This window comes from Balaenoptera musculus, chromosome 15 (genome assembly GCF_009873245.2).
Source record: "Balaenoptera musculus isolate JJ_BM4_2016_0621 chromosome 15, mBalMus1.pri.v3, whole genome shotgun sequence".
Taxonomy (NCBI): domain Eukaryota; kingdom Metazoa; phylum Chordata; class Mammalia; order Artiodactyla; family Balaenopteridae; genus Balaenoptera; species Balaenoptera musculus.
Window position 1 is genome coordinate 11,323,280 of NC_045799.1, and position 18,753 is coordinate 11,342,032.

The window sequence follows — 18,753 nt, forward strand, 5'->3', positions numbered from 1 at the left end:
CATAGCAGCAATTATTCACAATAGCTAAAAGGTGGAAACAACACGTGTCCACTGATGTATGAATGGATAAACAAAATGTGGTCTATACATACAAGGGAATGTTATTCAGCCTTTAAAAGGAAAGAAGTTCTGACACAGGCTACAACATGGATGAACCTTGAGGACATTATGCTAAGTGAAATAAACCAGACACAAAAAGACAGATATTGTCTGGTTCTACTTACATGAGGTACCTAGAGCAGTTAAACTCACAGAGATGCAAAGTAGAATGGTGGTTTCCAGGGGCTGGGCAGAGGGGAAAGGGGAGTTGTTTAATGGGTACAGAGTTTCAATTTGGGAAAATGAAAAGTCCTAGAGATGGATGGTGGTGATAGTTGCACAACGGTGTGAATATATAATACTTAATGTCAGTGAACTGTAGTTAAGATGGTAAATTTTTTTGAACTTTTCTAAATTGCCGATTGATTTTAACTATTTACTTAGTAACATTTTTAGGTTACAGAAGAGTTGTAAAGACAGTACAGCATTCCCATAAAGTCTTTGTGCAGCCTCCTCTAATAATAGCATCTTACATAAACATGATACATTTATCAAAACTATTGGATTATAAGATGGTAAATTTTACAGAACTACTATATGATCCAGCAGTCTCACTCCTGGACTTGTATCTGGAAAAGACAAAAACTCAATTCAAAAAGATACATGCACCCCAATGTTCATAGCAGCACTATTTACAATAGCCAAGACATGGAAGCAACCTAAATATCTATCGATAGATGAATGGATAAAGAAGATGTGGCATATATATATATGAATATTAGTCAGAAAAGAAACGAATGAAATAATGCCATTTGCAGCAACATGGATGGAACTAGAAAATATTATACTTAGTGAAGTAAGTCAGACAGAGAAAGACAAATACTATATGATATCACTTATACGTGGAATCTAAAAAATAATATAAATAAATCTATATACAAAACAGAAACAGACTCACAGACATAGAAAACAAACTTATAGTTACCAAAGGGGAAAGAGAGGGGGAGAGGGATAAATTAGGAGTATGGGATTGACAGATACAAACTACTATACATAAAACAGGTAAGCAACAGGATTTACTGTATAGCACAGGGAACTATATTCAACATCTTGTAATAACCTATAATGGAAAATAACCTGAAAAAATATATATATGTATATATAAAACTGAATCACTTTCTTCGCTGTACACCTGAAACTAACACAATATAGTAAATCAACTATACTTCAGGGACTTCCCTGGTAGTGCAGTGGTTAAGAATCCGCCTGCCAATGCAGGGGACACGGGTTCGATCCCTGGTCCAGGAAGATCCCACGTGCCACGGAGCAACTAAGCCCATGCACCACAACTACTGAGCCTGCGCTCTAGAGCCCATGCACCGCAACTACTGAAGCCCACACACCCTAGAGCCCACGAGCCACAACTACTGAGCCCACGTGCCACAGCTACTGAAGCCTGTGCACCTAGAGCCCATGTTCCGCAACAAGAGAAGCCACCACAATGAGAAGAGTAGCCGCCGCTCATCACAACTAGAGAAAGCCCGTGTGCAGCAACAAAGACCAATGCAGCCAAAAATAAATAATAAATTAGTTAATTTTAAAAAAGAATAACGTCATCTTAAAAATATATATATATACTTCAATTTTTTTCATTGGTAAATTTTATGCTATGTGAATTTTACCACAATTTTTTTTAAAGGACAAGGTAGATCTTCATATGTCAGCATGGAGAGATGCCCAGTGGCATTGTGAGGTCAAAGAAAGGCATGGCAGAGCAGTATCCTGATAGAATCATGTTTGTCTTGAAAACCTTCGCCATTAGCTAAAAAAAGTTTTAATTGTGAATTCACACAGTGTTGATGAAGGTTTGGGAAAAACAGCACACTTACACACTTCTGGTGGCTTTGCAAAGTGGTTCAGCCTCTTGTTGTACTTTGACCATAGCTATCAAAATGGGAAACATCATTGGGCCAGAAATGCTGGGCACTTACACTACAAAGACACTCACACCTGCACAAGGACAAATGAACATTGCAATAGCAAATCTTGTGATATAACATCAGGGGCTGTTGTTTCCAGGAAATACTCTCCAGCTGCTAAAAAGAATGGGGCAGGGGCTTCCCTGGTGGTCCAGCAGTTAAGACTCCGCACTCCCGATGCAGGGGACCCGGGTTCGATCCCTGGTCAGGGAACTAGATCCCGCATGCCACAACTAAGAGCCCGTGTGCCACAACTAAAGATCCCACATGCCGCAACTAAGACCCAGGGCAGCCAAATAAATAAATAAATATTTAAAAAGAATGGGGCAGCTCTACGGGAGAGGATCCAGACGAGCACTATCCCATAGGACTTTCTGGGATGACTGGCATATTCCACATCTGTGCTGTGCCATATGGGAGCTGCCAGCCCCATGAGGCCACTGAGCACTTGAGATGTGAGTCAGGAACTGAATTTTTTACTTCATTCAATTTCAATTAAATTTAAGTAGCCTCCTGTGGCTAGTGATGACTGTATTGAACCACACACATCTGGGACCATCTCCAAGGTCTATCGTTAAGAGAAAAAGGCCAAGTGCAGGCCAGGATGTGTGGTGTGCAAACCCCACATCAATGAGGGGAGATACGGAAATGTCCTCGTGTGTTTTACGAGGATGTAGTCTCCTACTGCAAGAGCCGTAAGAAGCTGGCAGCACTGGCAGCGTAGAGTTCAGGGTGCTCGGAACGTTGTGTGATAACACACCCCAAAACTTAGCGGCTAACAACAACCCCCATTTTGTTTGCTCACGATCCTGCGGGTCAGGAATTGGGACAGGGCACAAGGGGACAGCTTGTCTCTGCTCCAGGGCTGGCTGCAGGCTGGAACATCCAAGGTGACTTCTTCATTCCCACGTGTGGCACCTCAGCTAGGTTGGCCTGAATGGCTGGTGGTTGCTGGAGCATGTCTGCCAGTGAGTTCTTCGCTCCCCCGTTCTCCATTATGTAGTTTCTCCCTCCACATGTGGCCTCTGCATGTGTGTTATTGTCGGGCGGCTTTCTCCGTGGCCCCTGCATGTGGTCCAAGCTGTCTCTGCTGGGGTTCTCTCCTGTGGCCCCTCCAGGTGGCCTCTCCTCAGGGTCTCCCCATCACAGGAGCTGCACTCCTTACATAGCAGCTGGCTTCCCCCGTGGCACAGAAGTGAAAGCTGCTAGGCCTTCTTAGGCTGAAGCCCCAAACTGGCTCGCCACCATTTCTGTCACGTTCTACTGGACAGGCCAGATGCAAGGGCTGGGGACTGCACAAGGGCATGCCTACCAGGAGGCTGGTTCACTGGGAGCCCCTAGAGGAAGTCCACTGCAGGAGGAGGGTGAGGGTCCAGAGGTGGGAGATGGAAGACCCACCTCCTTTTCTAACTTTAAAATGTTCACCATGGATATGTATTACCTTATTACTATTTGTTTGCGTTTAGAAAGCCATGCATGGCATGGTCCTGCCTCCACACCTTTGCTCCTGCTGTTCCCTCTGCCTCTACACCCTTCCCTTCCACCTCCAGCTGAGAAATGCCCTGAGAAACTTTCCCTGAGTGCCCAAGTCAAATTACTCTCCACTTCCTCTGTGCTCCCTACACCTGGTGACCACAGGATCTTATTCTCCCCCGGCTGGAGTTAGTTTTGTGTAATCTCCCTCTCCTTGGAGCCCCTCAAGGTCAGCCCAATGTAGGTCATCTCTGTACACACACACACACACACAGAGGACTCATGCAGGTGCTGAGTAGGTGCTCAGTGATTTGGGGGCACAACCCAGGAAAATACACACTAGCCTGAACCACAATCTCCCCACCCGGCTGGGCGCAATGCTGGCATCTCTGGTTGCCCTTGTCTAGAGTCACCGACAGGTGACGACAGAGCCTAACCTCTAACCTCTGCAGCTGCTATGAGTACAGAAAGCAGGTGTAGGTGGTGAACTTGAAAGGTCAGACACCCCAGGGCAGGAAGCTCCAGGCCCAGCTTTGAAGAGAAATTTCCCATCCTTATTGCCCATCCCCCTCCTCCTCAACTTCAAAATTTGCTTCCCCCTCAAGCAATTGACTTTAATCATAGGCATGCCAACCATTCATAGGTGCAGTGACCTGATTACCTCTAAAATCTTGTGCCAAGTGAAAAGCACCAGACACAAAAGAATACATCCTGCATGACTCCCACTTATACGAAGCTCTAGAATAAGTAACATTAATATATAATGGAAAATCTCAGAAGAGTGTTTGCCTCAAGCTGGGGGATTAGGGTTAGGGTTAGGGTTAGGGTTAGGTTAGGGTGGGCAGGACTGAGTGGGAAAGTACAAGGGTACTTTTTGGGGTGATGGTAAATGTTCTGTATTACCTTCCCTGGGCTATCATAACAAAGCACCATAAACTAGGCCGCTTATAACAACCCACATTTATTCTCCAACAGTTCTGGGACCCAGAGGTCTGAAATCAGAGCCGTGCTCCCTCTGAAGGCTCCTCCCAGCTGCTGGTGGTTGCCAGAGATCTTTAGCATTCCTTGCCTTGGAGCTACATCACTCCACTCTCCGCCTCCATCTTCACATGGCCTTCTTCCCCTTAGGCGTGTCTGTATCCAAATCTCCTTCTTCTTTCTCTTATAAAGACACCAGTCATTGGATTTAGGGCTCACCCTAATTCAGTATGAGCCCATCTTTAACTTGGTTACATCTGAAAGACGCGATTTCAAAAATAATCCAAAGTACACCTAAGATTTGTACATTTCACTCAATGTCAGTTTTACAGACAAATATCGAACTCTAGCTTCTGGTGTGCATGCTGAAGTGTTTAGGGGTGAGGTGTACTGGTGCCTGCAATTTACTCTGCATTTCGTTGCCCTATCTCTTTGGTCTCCTTTACTTGGGAATAGTTCCTCAGTCGGTCTGCCTTTCCTGAAAATTCATGACCTTGAGACTTTTGAAGAGGCCAGTTATTTCGTAGAATGTCCCTCCTGTGAGTCTGTCTAAGTTTCCTCATGGTTGGACTTAGGTACCTTTGTCAGGAACCACACAAGTGGTGGTGTGTCCTTCTCGGTGTTTTCCACCAGGAGGACCTGAGAGTCACTTGTCCCATTACTGGTAATGTTAATATTGATCACTTGGTTGAGTGATGTCTGCCAGGTTTCACCACTGTCAAGGTACTGTATTTTCTCTTTGTAATGAGTAAGTATCTTGTGGGGAGATATTTTTAAACAATTTAAATATCCTGTTATTCCTCCAACTTTCACTCATTTTTCACAATTTCACTAATTTTAGCATCCATTATGATGTTTGCCTCAATCAATCTATTGCTATATAATAAATGACCCCAAAACTTAGCAGCTTAAAATAATAATCATTCATTTTCTCACTGATTCGTGAGTCAGGAATTCAGGAGCAGTTTGCCTGGAAGGTTCTGCCTTCGAGTCTCTCAGAAGGTTGCAGTCAAGATGTTGGCTGGGGCTACAATTATCTGAAAGCTCAGCTGGGGCTGAAGCATCACTGTCCAGTAGGAAGAGTAGAATGTGAGCCACAATGGGAATCCCATGTTTAATGTTCTTCTTTTTTTTTTTGGCTGTGCCACGCAGCATGTGGGATCTTAGATCCCCAACCAGGAATCGAACCCATGCCCCTTGCACTGGAAGCGCGGAGTCTTAGCCACTGGACAGCCAGGGAAGTCCCAATGTTTAGTTTTCTAGTAGCCACTGTTTATAAAGTAGAAAAGGATACAGGTGGAATTCGTTTTAGTAATATATTTTATTGAGCCCAACATATCTAAAATCTCATTTCAACATATTGTCAATATAAAAAAATATTAATGAGATATTTGACATCTGTGGCCCTACGTGGCCAGTGGGTATCGTAGCAGATGGCTCGGTGCTGAGGGATCTGCTTCCAAGACGACTCCTTTATGTGGCCATGTGGGCGGCCAGCCTCCGCTCCCCACCACATGGGCCTCTTCCTAGGGCTGCTTGAGGGTCCTCATGACATGGAAGTTGTCCTCCCCAGAAAGAGTGATCGGAGGGAAAGAGCAAGGAGAAAGCACAACGCTTTTTATTACCTAGTTTTCCGACAGAGCATCCCTTCTGCCATATTCTATTTATTAGAATCGAATCACTGAGTCCAGCCCCTACTCAAGAGGAAGTGAATTCAATTCCACCTTCTGAAGGGTGTCAAAGAATTGGTAGGCGTATCCTAAAAGCACCACACCATTTATTTGTTTATTCACTTATATCAGTATGGACTCATGGATTTTACTTTATTCCAGGGGTTATAAATCCATCATTACCATTATTTGCTTTGATGCTCAAATTGGCCCTGATTTGGCTAGTGTCAGCCCCTTTCAGCTGGCTCCTGTGTCCTTTTATCACATCCCCGTCATTCTTGGAGCATGTCCTTATTTTCTGACACAACAAGATGTTCCAGGCTCAATTTCTACTTTTCTTACCCCAGCCCTCGTTCCTTTCAGTGGCAAAAATCTGGGTGCTGTCCAACATTAATCCTTACCAATCTCATAGGTGTAAAATGATAGCCCCTGGTTGTTTTCATTCGCATTTCCTATTACTAGTGAGTTTGAGCCTTCCTCCCATGCTTGTGGTTTTCCTCTTCTGTAAATTGCTCTTCACGTCCATTGCCCTTTTTCCATTGGGGCTGCTGTCTTTTCTGTTGTTGTTTGCAGGAGTTTCTCATATATTCTAAGCACTGCAGTCTTAGACACTGCAATGTCTTCACACTTAACATCTGCCTATTAACTTTGTCTATAGGGTCCTTTGGTCAGAATTCCTTCATTTTGATATAATCAAAATAATTTTTATTGGGGTTTTTTTTGCCTTCTATACATTTGTGCTTTTTTATTGTGGTAAAAAATAGATAACATAAAATTTACCATTTTAGTTACTTTAAGGGTACAATTCAGTGGTGTTAAATACATTCACCATGTTGTGCAACCATCACCACTGTCCACATCCAGAAATTTTTCATCATCCCAAACAGAAACTCTGTTCCCATTAAACACTAATCCTCCTTCCATCTTCTTCCCCACAGCCTCTGGAAACCTCTAATTTGCTTTCTATCTCTATGAATTTGACTGCTCACGTATAAGTGAAATCATAGAATATTTTTCCTTTTGTGACTGGCTTATTCCCCTTAGCATAATATTTTCAAGGCCCATCCATATTGTAGCACATGTCAAAATTTCATTTTTTTTTTCTAAATTTATTTATTTTATTTATTTATTTTGGGCTGCATTGGGTCTTCGTTGCTGCACGCAGGCTTTCTCTAGTTGCGGTGAGCGGGGGCTACTCTTCGTTGCGGTGCACGGGCTTCCCACTGAGGTGGCTTCTCTTGTGGCGGAGCACGGGCTCTAGGTGCGCAGCCTCAGTAGTTGTGGTGCGCGGGCTCAGTAGCTGTGGCACATGGGCTTAGTTGCTCTGCAGCACATGGGATCTTCCTGGACCAGGGCTCGAACCTGTGTCCCCTGCATTGGCAGGCAGATTCTTAACCACTGCGCCACCAAGGAAGTCCAAAATTTCATTTCTTTTCATGGCTGAATAGCATTCCATCGTGTATATATAACTTCTACTAATTTTTATAATTTTGCACCTCATGTTAAGCCTTTAATCCATCTAGAATCCACCTTTGTGGATCTCTCACTGGCCAATGGAAGTCAGCTGACCTGGAGCCTGGGAAGTGCAGCCTGCAGACGCCAGCCCCTCTGCAACTCAGCACAGAACCAGGGAAGGGCAGAACAAGCATCTGAGGGCAAGGAGGACCAGTCCCTCCCAAAAATTCAGTATGAATTAAAGATCCAGTTTTATTTGGGGCCACTTTCCCAACACCATCTTCTGAACAGTCTCTCCTGGGCCGCGGGGCTGCCGTTCTTGTGTCGTTACTTCTCAGGTATCCACGGACTGCTCCGCCGTCACTGCTCTGCCTCGCTGGTCTGTCTGTCCTTGCACCAGCACCCACACAGCTCTACTATAATGGCATACGTCTTTCAACTGCTGATGGGGAAGCCCCTTCTTTACTCTTCTTTTCTAAGGTTGTGGCTAAGTTCTTTCCACGCCACATCTCATCAAATCCTCAAAACAGCCCTGTGTCAAGGGGTACAATCCTTATCCTCACAGGACAGGTGAGGAAACTGAGGCCTCAGGGAGGGAAAGTGACTTGATGAAGTTTACAGAGCTGACAAATGGCAGAACTAGGACAAAGCAAGGCGTATCTGACTCTAGGGCTGCCCTTTGATCCCCAGCACCCAGCTGCCTCTCCCATTTGTAGTCTGCCAGGTTCTTATCTGTAAGAAGGGGGAAAGGGCTGGAAAGGCCTGCTGGGCTGGACACCTGCCAGTTTGCTTGCATATCAGGAAGGGAAACCACTCATATCAGGAAAGGAAACCACTGAGCATTTAAACAGAGAGACTTTCCGACAGGGAATTGGTTACAAAGATGATGCAGGAGCCCAGAAGCCAACCAAGAAATTGCGAAGAATCTCAGAATTCGCAGCAGCAAAGTCACTGCCACTTCTAAGCTGGAGGGCCCGAGGGAGGAAGTAACATTACAGTACCCCGGGGCCTGTGGTCACTCAGCAAAGCGGGAAACACAGTGGACTGTCCTGTGGGAGTTGGAGCCGTGGAGAAGACTCAATTGTTGATGGAGATGCAGCCCAAGGTGTAAGGAGACAGGGAAAAATACTTCTCCCTTCCTCAAACCTCCAATCTCCCACCAGGATCTCTCACTGGCCAATGGAGCCTGGGAAGTGCAGCCTGCAGACGCCAGCCCCTCTGCAACTCAGCACAAAACCAGGGAAGGGCAGAACAAGCATCTGAGGGCAAGGAGGACCAGTCCCTCCCCAAAAGGACCTCCCTTCCTGGTCCCAGTTCCCACCAGGCAGTCCCCACCATGGCTCCAGCCCTGGCTTCTTGGATCTCGTGATACCACATCCTCCTGTCCCTCTGACCTCCCGCTGTAGCTCATCCTGGGGTGCCTCCTCCTGCCCTTTTGGCTTCTCAGCTCTTCCATCATCTGTATAAGCAATTCCTTGTATTTCATCTTCTGTTTGAAATGCCTAGAGTGGTCTCCATTTTCCAGACTGGATCCTCGCTAATACAGCCATGCCATAATTCAGAGAATGGCCACAGTGCTACATGCTAAGTTTGTGGACTGACTGCGTAATGAACCAGAGGGGAGGGCAGAAATTAGGTGTACTGAGTCCCCGAGGCAGGGCCAATCCCAGGCACAGTGCAGACCAAGCTGCAGAGGAACCGCAGCAATCCCAAGGCTGACTCTGGGTCTACACAGATGCTGGGGATTCCCAAATCAGGACCCAGGCACAGCTGAGAGGCTCCATGTGGTTCTGGGCCAAGGAAATCAGCTTCTATTAAGGGCCTCCTGTGTGCCTGTCTGTATTCATATATCACCCCCTGTTAGTTTTCTAGGGCTGCCATAACAAAGTACCACAGACTGGGTGGCTTAAACCACAGACATTTACTTTCTCACAGTTCTGGAGGCTGGAAGTCTGAGATCAAGGTGTCTGCAGGGTTGTTTTCTTCTGAGGCCTCTCTCTCAGCTCAGAGATGGCTGTCTTCTCCCTATGTCCTCATACCCTCTTCCCTCTGTGCATCTGTGTGTCCTAATCCCCTCTTCTTATAAGGACACCAGTCATATTGGACTAGGACCCACCCTAGTGACCTTGTTTTAATTTAATCATCTCTTTGAAGACTTATCTCCAAATACAGTCACACTTTGAGATGCTGGAGGCCAAGACTTCAACATATGACTGGAGTGGGGGAGCACAATTCAGCCCATGATAACCCCCAATCTCACAACGTGGACATTATCAGCCCTGTTTTCCAAATGAGGAAATGGAGGCCCAGACAGTGATTTGCCCAAGGCCACCCAGAGCTGGGTCAACTCAGGTCCAGGCTCTTCACCTGTCAGGCCCCAAAAAATCTTCTCTCACTCTCTGTGATTTCCTCAGACCCTGGGAAATGGATTCCAGTCTTCCCTTTAATTCTTTTCCTTTGTGTCATGAGACAGTGATCCACCATGTATTGAGCACGTATTATGGACCAGGCTCTTCCACTGGCATTTTGTATGTTTTCTATATACACAAGATGCCTCTTCTTCAAGCCTCTGCTCAAACCTCCTCAGGGACACCCCCCCGCTCCCCGAGCCCCTTATTTGTAACAGTGCCTGCACCCACACAGATCCATCTCCTGCTTTATTGTCCTTTACAGAGTTATCAGTACCTGAAAATATCTTATATGTGTGTTTATTTTTTTATAGTCTTCCCCCAACGAGACTCCACGAGGGCAGGACTCAGGTCTTGGTGTATCCCTAGTGCCGCGATGAGATTCATTATAGGTGCTTAACGTTAGTTCAATAAATAATCAAATGAAAAAAAATAATCAAATGAATGAATGCTCTCGTCAAATCCTCACCAGACATCTGTACGATGAGGGCCCTAGGATCCTCATTTTATTAAAGAAGAAACTAAGCCTCAGAGAAAGTCCCAAGCTCACCCAGCTAGCAGATAGTGAAGCTGGAATTTGAACCCAGGTCTGTATTCTCAGCCTCCGCACCCAGGCCAATCTCCTCACCTTGGCCTTCCTTCTAAATCTCTCCTTGCTCTGTGGCTTCCCAAATTACCCTCACAGCTACCCTGAACCTCTTGTTCTGGAAATTCCAATTCCTCACTGAGCTGGGCTGCAGTATCATGTTATGCCAGCAGGTGTCACCAGAGAATTCCTCATGGCCACAATCAGCTGTCCAGCACACCAGAGCATGAACCTGCCAGAGTTTATTCAATCACCTTTAAGGATATTTCCAAGTTTTTGCTCCACAAACCAGTCTGCAGCTACATCCTTGCACCTGTGTTCATGGGCTATGGGGTGAGAATTTCTCTGGGAATGGATTCCTAGAAATGGAATTCCAGAGAGAAATGAACATCTTTAAATTGCATAGATTCCATGAACTTGCTTAGCCTGGTTTACAACCCAGGAGTGTGGGGCCCAGAGAGGGCACGTGGCTTACCCAGGGGCACACAGCAAGCCAGTACAAGGGCCAGGTTTGAAACTGGCTCCACTGGCCATGAATTTTTCCATGCACTTGGAAGATACTTCCACCTAGGATGAAGTGCCATCTTTGTGCATTTTTTACATATTTATGGGGCTGGATCTGACTACTCCTTCCGTCATTCAATCATCTACTTGTTCATTTAACAAATGCATTGGTGAGATACAGGCTCAATGCTGTAAGAATGGCTCAAATGACAAATGTCTACAAGACAAGAAAATAGTTTATTTTCCTCTCTCACATCAATCTGAATGAAAGCAGACTTGGATGGTGGCTTTATGGTATCAGGGACCCAGACTCTTTTCTATCTTATAGCTCTTCCATCTTCAACCAGCAGTTTCCATCTCATGGTCCAAGATGGCTGCTCTAGCATTGCCATCACATCTACATTCCTGCCAGTGGGTAGTAGAGAAAAGGAAGTAGAAGTCAACTTCTTTAAGGGCACAAACCAGATGTTTTGTGCCACTTCCACTCTCATCCTATTGGCTGGAATTAGTCATATGTCCTATATTGCTGCAAGGGAGGCTGGGAACAGTAGTCATTAGGTAACATAGCTGGGCAGCCATCATGTTTTCTTCTAAAATTCGGTGATCTATTACCAATGAATATATTGTCCAGTCTCTGACACTCATACATTTTCTGGGCACCTACTATGTGTGGGAGAAGGTGCAGCAGACTGGAAATAGCACAAACTTTGGAATTTGACTCGTCTTGGGTTTGAATCCCAATTTTGCCTTTCCCAGCTGTGTGTCATGACCTCTCTGAGCCTCAGTTTCCTCATTTAAAAAATGGAGACAAAAGGGACTTCCCTGGTGGTCCAGTGGTTAAGAATCCGCCTGCCAATGCAGGGGACACGGGTTCGAGCCCTGGTCCAGGAAGATCCCACATGCCGCGGAGCAACTAAGCCCGTGTGCCACAACTACTAAGCCTGCGCTCTAGAGCCCACGAGCCACAACTACTGAGCCCGCATGCCACAACTACTGAAGCCCGCATGCCTAGAGCCCATGCTCCACAACAAGAGAAGCCACCACAATGAGAAACCCGCGTGCCGCAATGAAGAGTAGCCCCTGCTCGCCGCAACTAGAGAAAGCCCGCGCGCAGCAATGAAGACCCAACACAGCCAAAAATAAATAAATAAACAAATAAATAATTTTTAAAAAAGAAAAGAAATGGTAGCTCCTTTTAAAATGAGCTATACCCTGAGCCACACTCCCAAGGGCCAGAGGTGACTCAGCAGAGGCCCTGCCCTCGACTCCAGTGGAAAGACATTCCAGGGCAGCCTCCTGTCGATAAAAGATCAGAGACATGTCCGTGCATAATCCCAATGCATCAATCATGCATGAGTCAGAGCAGTTATGCCCATAAGTCATAAAGCAGCAGCTGGGCCCAGGATTCTTGGCATCCTTCCAAGCCCATCTCCCCAACCCCATTTTACAGAGGAGCAAACAGAGCCAAAGGAAGAGCTGCGAGCACAGCATGACTACACTGTTTTATTTTATCAGTCTCCTCCTAATGGGGCGTGGGTTGGTTCCACTTTGGAGCCATCGTAAACAGACTTGGCTGAGCCTCCCTATGCCTATAGGAGCAGGGTTCTCCAGGGTAGCTGGGGAAGAAGAGCTGCTGGGGTGAATCGTGGATCCAGGGGGTGCTCCAACTGCAACAGAGGGAGGCGTCTCTCCCGAATTTACTTATAGGTCACAGTTTTCCAACCTCAGCACTACTGACATTTTGGAGCAGAGAATTCTCTGCTGGGGGTGGGGCTGTTCTGTGCCTGGTAGGATGTTTGGCAGCATTCCTGGCATCTACCCACAAGATGCCAGTAGCATATCACCACCCCCAGTTGTGACAACCACAAATGCCTCCAGACATTGCCAAATGTCCCCTGGGGGGCAAAATCATTCCCAGTTGAGAATCACTACTCTCAATGCACAGAGCCTGCAGCAGGGTTTCTAAGCACAGATTCTTTAAGCAGATTTATAGATGTTATTGATTTTCTTCTCTTTGGACAGGTGCACGCGTTTTATCTCTTTGGAAGGAGTCCATGACCTTGGTAGTCACTGGTTTAAGAATAAAGATTTCAGGGACTTCCCTGGTGGCACAGTGGTTAAGAATCCGTCTGCCAATGCAGAGGACACGGGTTCAAGCCCTGGTCCGGTAAGATCCCACATGCCGCGGAGCAACTAAGCCGTGTGCCACAACTACTTAGCCTGCACTCTAGAGCCCGCAAGCCACAACTACTGAGCCCGTGTGCCTAGAGCCCATGCTCTGCAACAAGAAAAGCTACAGCAATGAGAAGCCTGCACACCACAATGAAGAGTAGCCCCCACCCGCCGCAACTAGAGAAAGCCCGCACGCAGCAACGAAGACCCAACACAGCCAAAAATAAATAAATTAATTAATAACAAAAATAATTAAGTTAAAAAAAAGATTATTAAAAAAAAGAATAAGGATTTCAGGTTATTATTGGGATAATTAGTGGGATTTGAATATGGAGAATAAGAATGATATTATAACATTGTATCAGCATTGAATTTCCTGGTTTTGAAAACTATACAGTGGTCATGTAAGAGAATGTCCTGGTTCTTAGGAGATGCACACTAAAGTAATTAGGAGTAAAATGACATTGTATCTTTTTTTGTGTAACTGACTCTCAAATGGTTCAGAAAAATTACACACACAGAGAAAAAGAATGATAAATCAAATGTAGCAAAATGTTGACAATTGGGGGATCTGAGTGAAGGAGATACATGGAAAGTTGCTGTACTATTCTTGCAACTTTTCTGTAAATTTTAAATTATTTTTTAGAAATTATTATTTTAAAAGGGTTTTTAGAAATCACCATCTAGTTTTTAAAACATGGTTTTAATCTGTTATCCTCCCTGCTCCCAAGAAAAAGGTGCATGATTGTGCCCAGGAGCTGGGACCCATTCAGGTCGCAGCCCCAAGAATCTCCCAGAAAGGGTTCTCTTTGCTTTTATTTGGGTATGTAAAATGCCCAGAAAGAAGCTCCACCCAGCATTAACAGTGGTTAGTAATGGCCCCTACCTAGCCCCAGTTTTGTTCAAATGTCCACGCCTCCCCCAGGAGCCCAGTTGGCTCAGGAAAGTGACCCCATCCCCAGATCCTTAGAAGGGCCTGAGGGGTCTAAAGGGAATCTTTTTCCCCTGCTCGTGACTGGTCCAGGAACGGGCATGTGATGCAAGGGAGCCAATGAGGAACAAGGAGCCTCCAGGCTGGTTTTTTACTTGTTTTGATGAATAAAATGAAAGAAGTGACTTATGAGACATCTGAGCCTAGCACTCTTGGATGCTGCCCTGATAACACCATGTGAAGAAGCCCATCTAGCCTTCTGGAAGATGAGAGGCCACAAACAGAACTGAGATGCCCCACCCAACAACCAGCACACACAGCTGGATGTATGAATGAGCACAGCTGGAAGCTGAATGAAGCTGCAAGAGTGAGACCAGGTGAAACCAGCAGCGGAACCACTAGCCAATCCACAGAGTTGTAAGGAGTAATAATCAACGCTGTTTTAAGCAACTGTTTGGGGATGATGTGAAGATTCGGTGAGGTTATAACATGACACAGAAAGTGCTCAAATACATGCTGGTCATTATTGCTGACCACGTATTACTGTTCTCATCCCCATGCCGATCACCCCCTCTGTTTTTCTCCACCTAATGAAGCTCTCCCTATCATCCTCCACCCATCTCTTACCCTGCTTCATTTCTCCACATCACCTGTCCCTACCTGACGTTAGATTATCTTTTTACCTGTTTATTGTCTGTCTCTCTTGCAACTGGGAGGGTAGGGACCACTGCGGTATGGCCAGCATCTTACACAGCATCCGGCCCACAGCAGGTCTCAGTAAAGATTTGGTGAATAAGTGAATGGAGCAATTCGGATCAACATGATTTGAGGCAAGTCATGGGGGGCTCCATCCCCCAACACTGTGACACCTTGGGGTGTCCAGGTCGGGCGGCTTTGCAGCCTGCATCTCAGAGCTAGCAGGAGCTGGAGAACAGAGACCTGAAGGAGAAGGGGCCAGCCACCTGACTCTCCGGGGAGCTCATGCACCAGGAAGCAGGTCAGTGACGGCAAAGGCCCAGCAGTGGATGACAGCGCGAGATGTCAGGAGACGAGGCTGGAGAGTCAGCAAGGCCTCGACTGTCAGGTGAGGGTGTGGATCTCACCCCACCGCCCCCATAGTCAAGTGTAACAAACGTTTCTGCAGCGTATCCTGCCTGGCAGGTACCCCACCTCTCACTGTGTTCACTGTGAACCTTACAACAAGCCTATGAAGTGCTGTTCTTTCCATTTCACGGAAGGAAAATAGACCCACAGAGGCTCAGAAACACAGCTGTGAAACTCCAAGCTTCAAAGGCCAGGCTCCTTCCACTGCCCATTGCTGCCCTTGGCCTTTGTCCCCATCTTAGGTGTGTAATTCTGCTTCTTCCCTCCCTTCTGACTTTGCTCTAACTTGATGACCAAAATTATATGTCATTCTCTAGGCTAGAAAAACTACTTGAAGCCACTGAACATCTCAGCTTGGGACGTCCAACCTGCACCTTACATGCAGCATGCCCAAAACAGAACTCCTGGTCTCCCCCACTCCCCAAACCTGCTCCCACCTTGTTCTTCACCAGCTCAGTCAATGGCACCTCCATCCTTCCAGTGGTTCAGGCTAGAAACCTAAGAGTCATCCTCGACTTCTCTCTCCCTCACCCCACATGCCATCAACCAGCAAGTCCTGGCCACTCCACTTTCAAAATGCAACCAGAATCCACCACTTCTCCCACCTCCACAATCACCCTGGTCTGACCCTCCATCCCCTCCTACCTGGACTATTGCAGTCACCTCCTCTCTGGTCTCCTGCTTCTGCACGGTCTCTGAGTCCACCTCTCACATGCAGCCCGAGGATCCTATTAAAATATAAAGTCAAGGTCACTGTACAATTCTTTACCAGAATTGCCCAATAGAACTTTCTGCGATGGTGGAAATGTTCTAAATCTGCACTAATTCATTACCCACCAGCCACATGTGACTATTGAGCACTTGAAATGTGCAGAGTATAACTGAAAGACTGAAATTTTAATTTTATTTACTTTATTAGCCACCCTCTGTTGGCAAGACTGTGGGAAACAGGGACTCTTGAACACAGACGGTGGGAGTATAAATTAGAATATGATTCTAATGGCTACTTACCGACCGATAGGTTTATCTATATCTAGCAAAATGACAAAGCAGTTAACATTTGTCAGAACAACCCCACTTCAGGAGTCCGACAGATCTACCTTCACATGCAAAAATGACATTAAGTAAACCATCTATAACATCCAAAGATAGGAAATGACCCAAGTGTCCATCAATAAACAGCTAGTTAAATGAATTATGATCCAGCCACACAGTGGAATACAAAGAAGTTACAAAAATGAATGAGGAAATAATGACCCCCTAAAGCACAAGGAAAAAACTAAATTAGACCATCAAAAGTAAAAACATTTTTGTGCATCAAAGGACACTATCAAGAAAGTGAAGGCAACCAACAGAATGAGAGAAAATATTTGCAAACTATGTCTCTGATAAGGGTCTTGTGTCCAGAATATATCAAGAACTTTTACAATTCAACAATAAAAAGACAACCCAATTGTTAAATGGGCAAAGGATTTGAATAAATTTGGATTTATTTCTCCAAAGATATATACAAATGGCCAATAAGCACATGAAAAGATGCTCAACATCACTAGTCATTAGGGAAATGTAAATCAAAACCAGTGAGATACCAGTTCACATCTATTAGGATGGTTACAACCAAAAACAGAAAAGAACAAATGTTGGCAAGGAGGTAGAACAACTGGACCACTCACACATTGCTGGTGGGGACGTAAACTAGTACACCTGCCATGGAGAACAGTTTGGCATTCCTCAAAAAGTTAAAGTTACCATTTGACCCAGCAATTCCACTTCTAGGTATATACCCAAGAGAAATAAAAACATATGTCCACACAAAAATCTGTACATGAATGTTCATGGCAGCACTATTTATAACAGCCAAAGGTGGAAACAACCCAAATGTTCATCAACTGAATGTGTAAACAAAATGAAGACTATTCATCCAATGGAATGCTGATGGCCATAAAAAGGAATGAAGTCCTACAAAATGAATGAACCTTGAAAAAAATTATGCAGAGTGAAAGTAAGACCAAAAAGGCCACATATTGTATGATTCCATTATATTATATGAATATATACTTTTTTTTACTTTCAAAGCATGTGAATGTCCTACATATTAAAAATAAAATTATTTTTTTAAATATAAATCAGGTCATGTAATTCCTCTATTCAAAACCTTAGAATTCCCCGGCAGTCCAGTGGTTAGGACTCCACGTTTTCACTACTGAGGGCGCGGGTTTGATCCTTGGTCGGGGAACTAGGATCCTGCAAGCTGCTCAGTGCGGCCAAAAAAAAAAAAAAAAAAAAAATTAAAAGGGAATTCCCTGGCGGTCCAGTGGTTAGGGCTCTGCACTTCCACTGCAAAGGGCACGGGTTCGATCCCTGGTCGGGGAACTAAGATCCCGCATGCTGTGCAGCATGGCCGAAAAAAAACACAAACAAACCTTAGAGAGAAGAGATTTCTCAGTTCATTTTAGGTAAAAACCAAAACCCTCTAAACCCTTTCAAGACCCTACCCTATCTGTTCCTCTCCCTTCCTCTCTGACCTCACCTCCTCTCACCTTCCCCTCTCTCACCTACTTCGTGTCTCACTGGCCAACTTGCTGTTCCTGGACATGGCAAGCATGTTCCTGCCTCAGGACCTTTGCACTTGCTGTTCCCTTGGCTTGGAACAATTTGCCCCCAGATATTTGCATAGTTGGCTCCATCTCCTTTAGGTCTTGGCTCAAATGTCACTTTCTTGAACAGGCCTCCCCTGACTCACACCCCCACCTCCCAGGAGACTCTGTCATGTTCCCTGCTGTTTCCCTAGAACAACCTGGGCCAGATTGGTGCTTAATAAATGTGTTCAATGAATGAATGAATGAACTGTTTGTCCATCACCCATCCTGTGCTGACCACTAGGGGAGCTCCAGACACCAGCAGTAACCAGCCCATCTCAGCCTGCTTGGAGGTCTGGGACACATGCAGAGAGTTTAGAAAGGTGTTTCCCTGAAATCTGAAATCCAGCCCTCACGAAGGCAAGCCACCTTAATCTCCTGGATTGAAAAATTGAACTAAGCTAAAAATAAGGCAAGGCCAGCCAGTTTTGCCAGAATTCACCAGGATTTAGGCTGCAACCTGTCCCTACCATGGAAGCACACTTTTCTTTCCTGAAGGTATAGAAGGAAACAGGGAAGGAGAATGGACCTGGCTGGGGATGGTGGCCTCCCAGGGCGTGAACACCCAGGAAACACACCTGGGATGACCGGCTTTTCCTAGCAGCAGAAGAATCCAGGGCTTAAACCCTCAGAAAACCAGAACAAGGGTGGAGCCTCCAAAAGACATTCTAGAAGGGTTCTCATCTCCCCACCCTGCTCCCCCTGGGCACCTCTTGGGTCCTTCCACGGCCTCCAGAACAGCTCCCATTTGCTGACACCAGACGGAATTTATGTGAGCAATTACTGTGTACTTTGTAGTCAGCTTGACCGGTCAT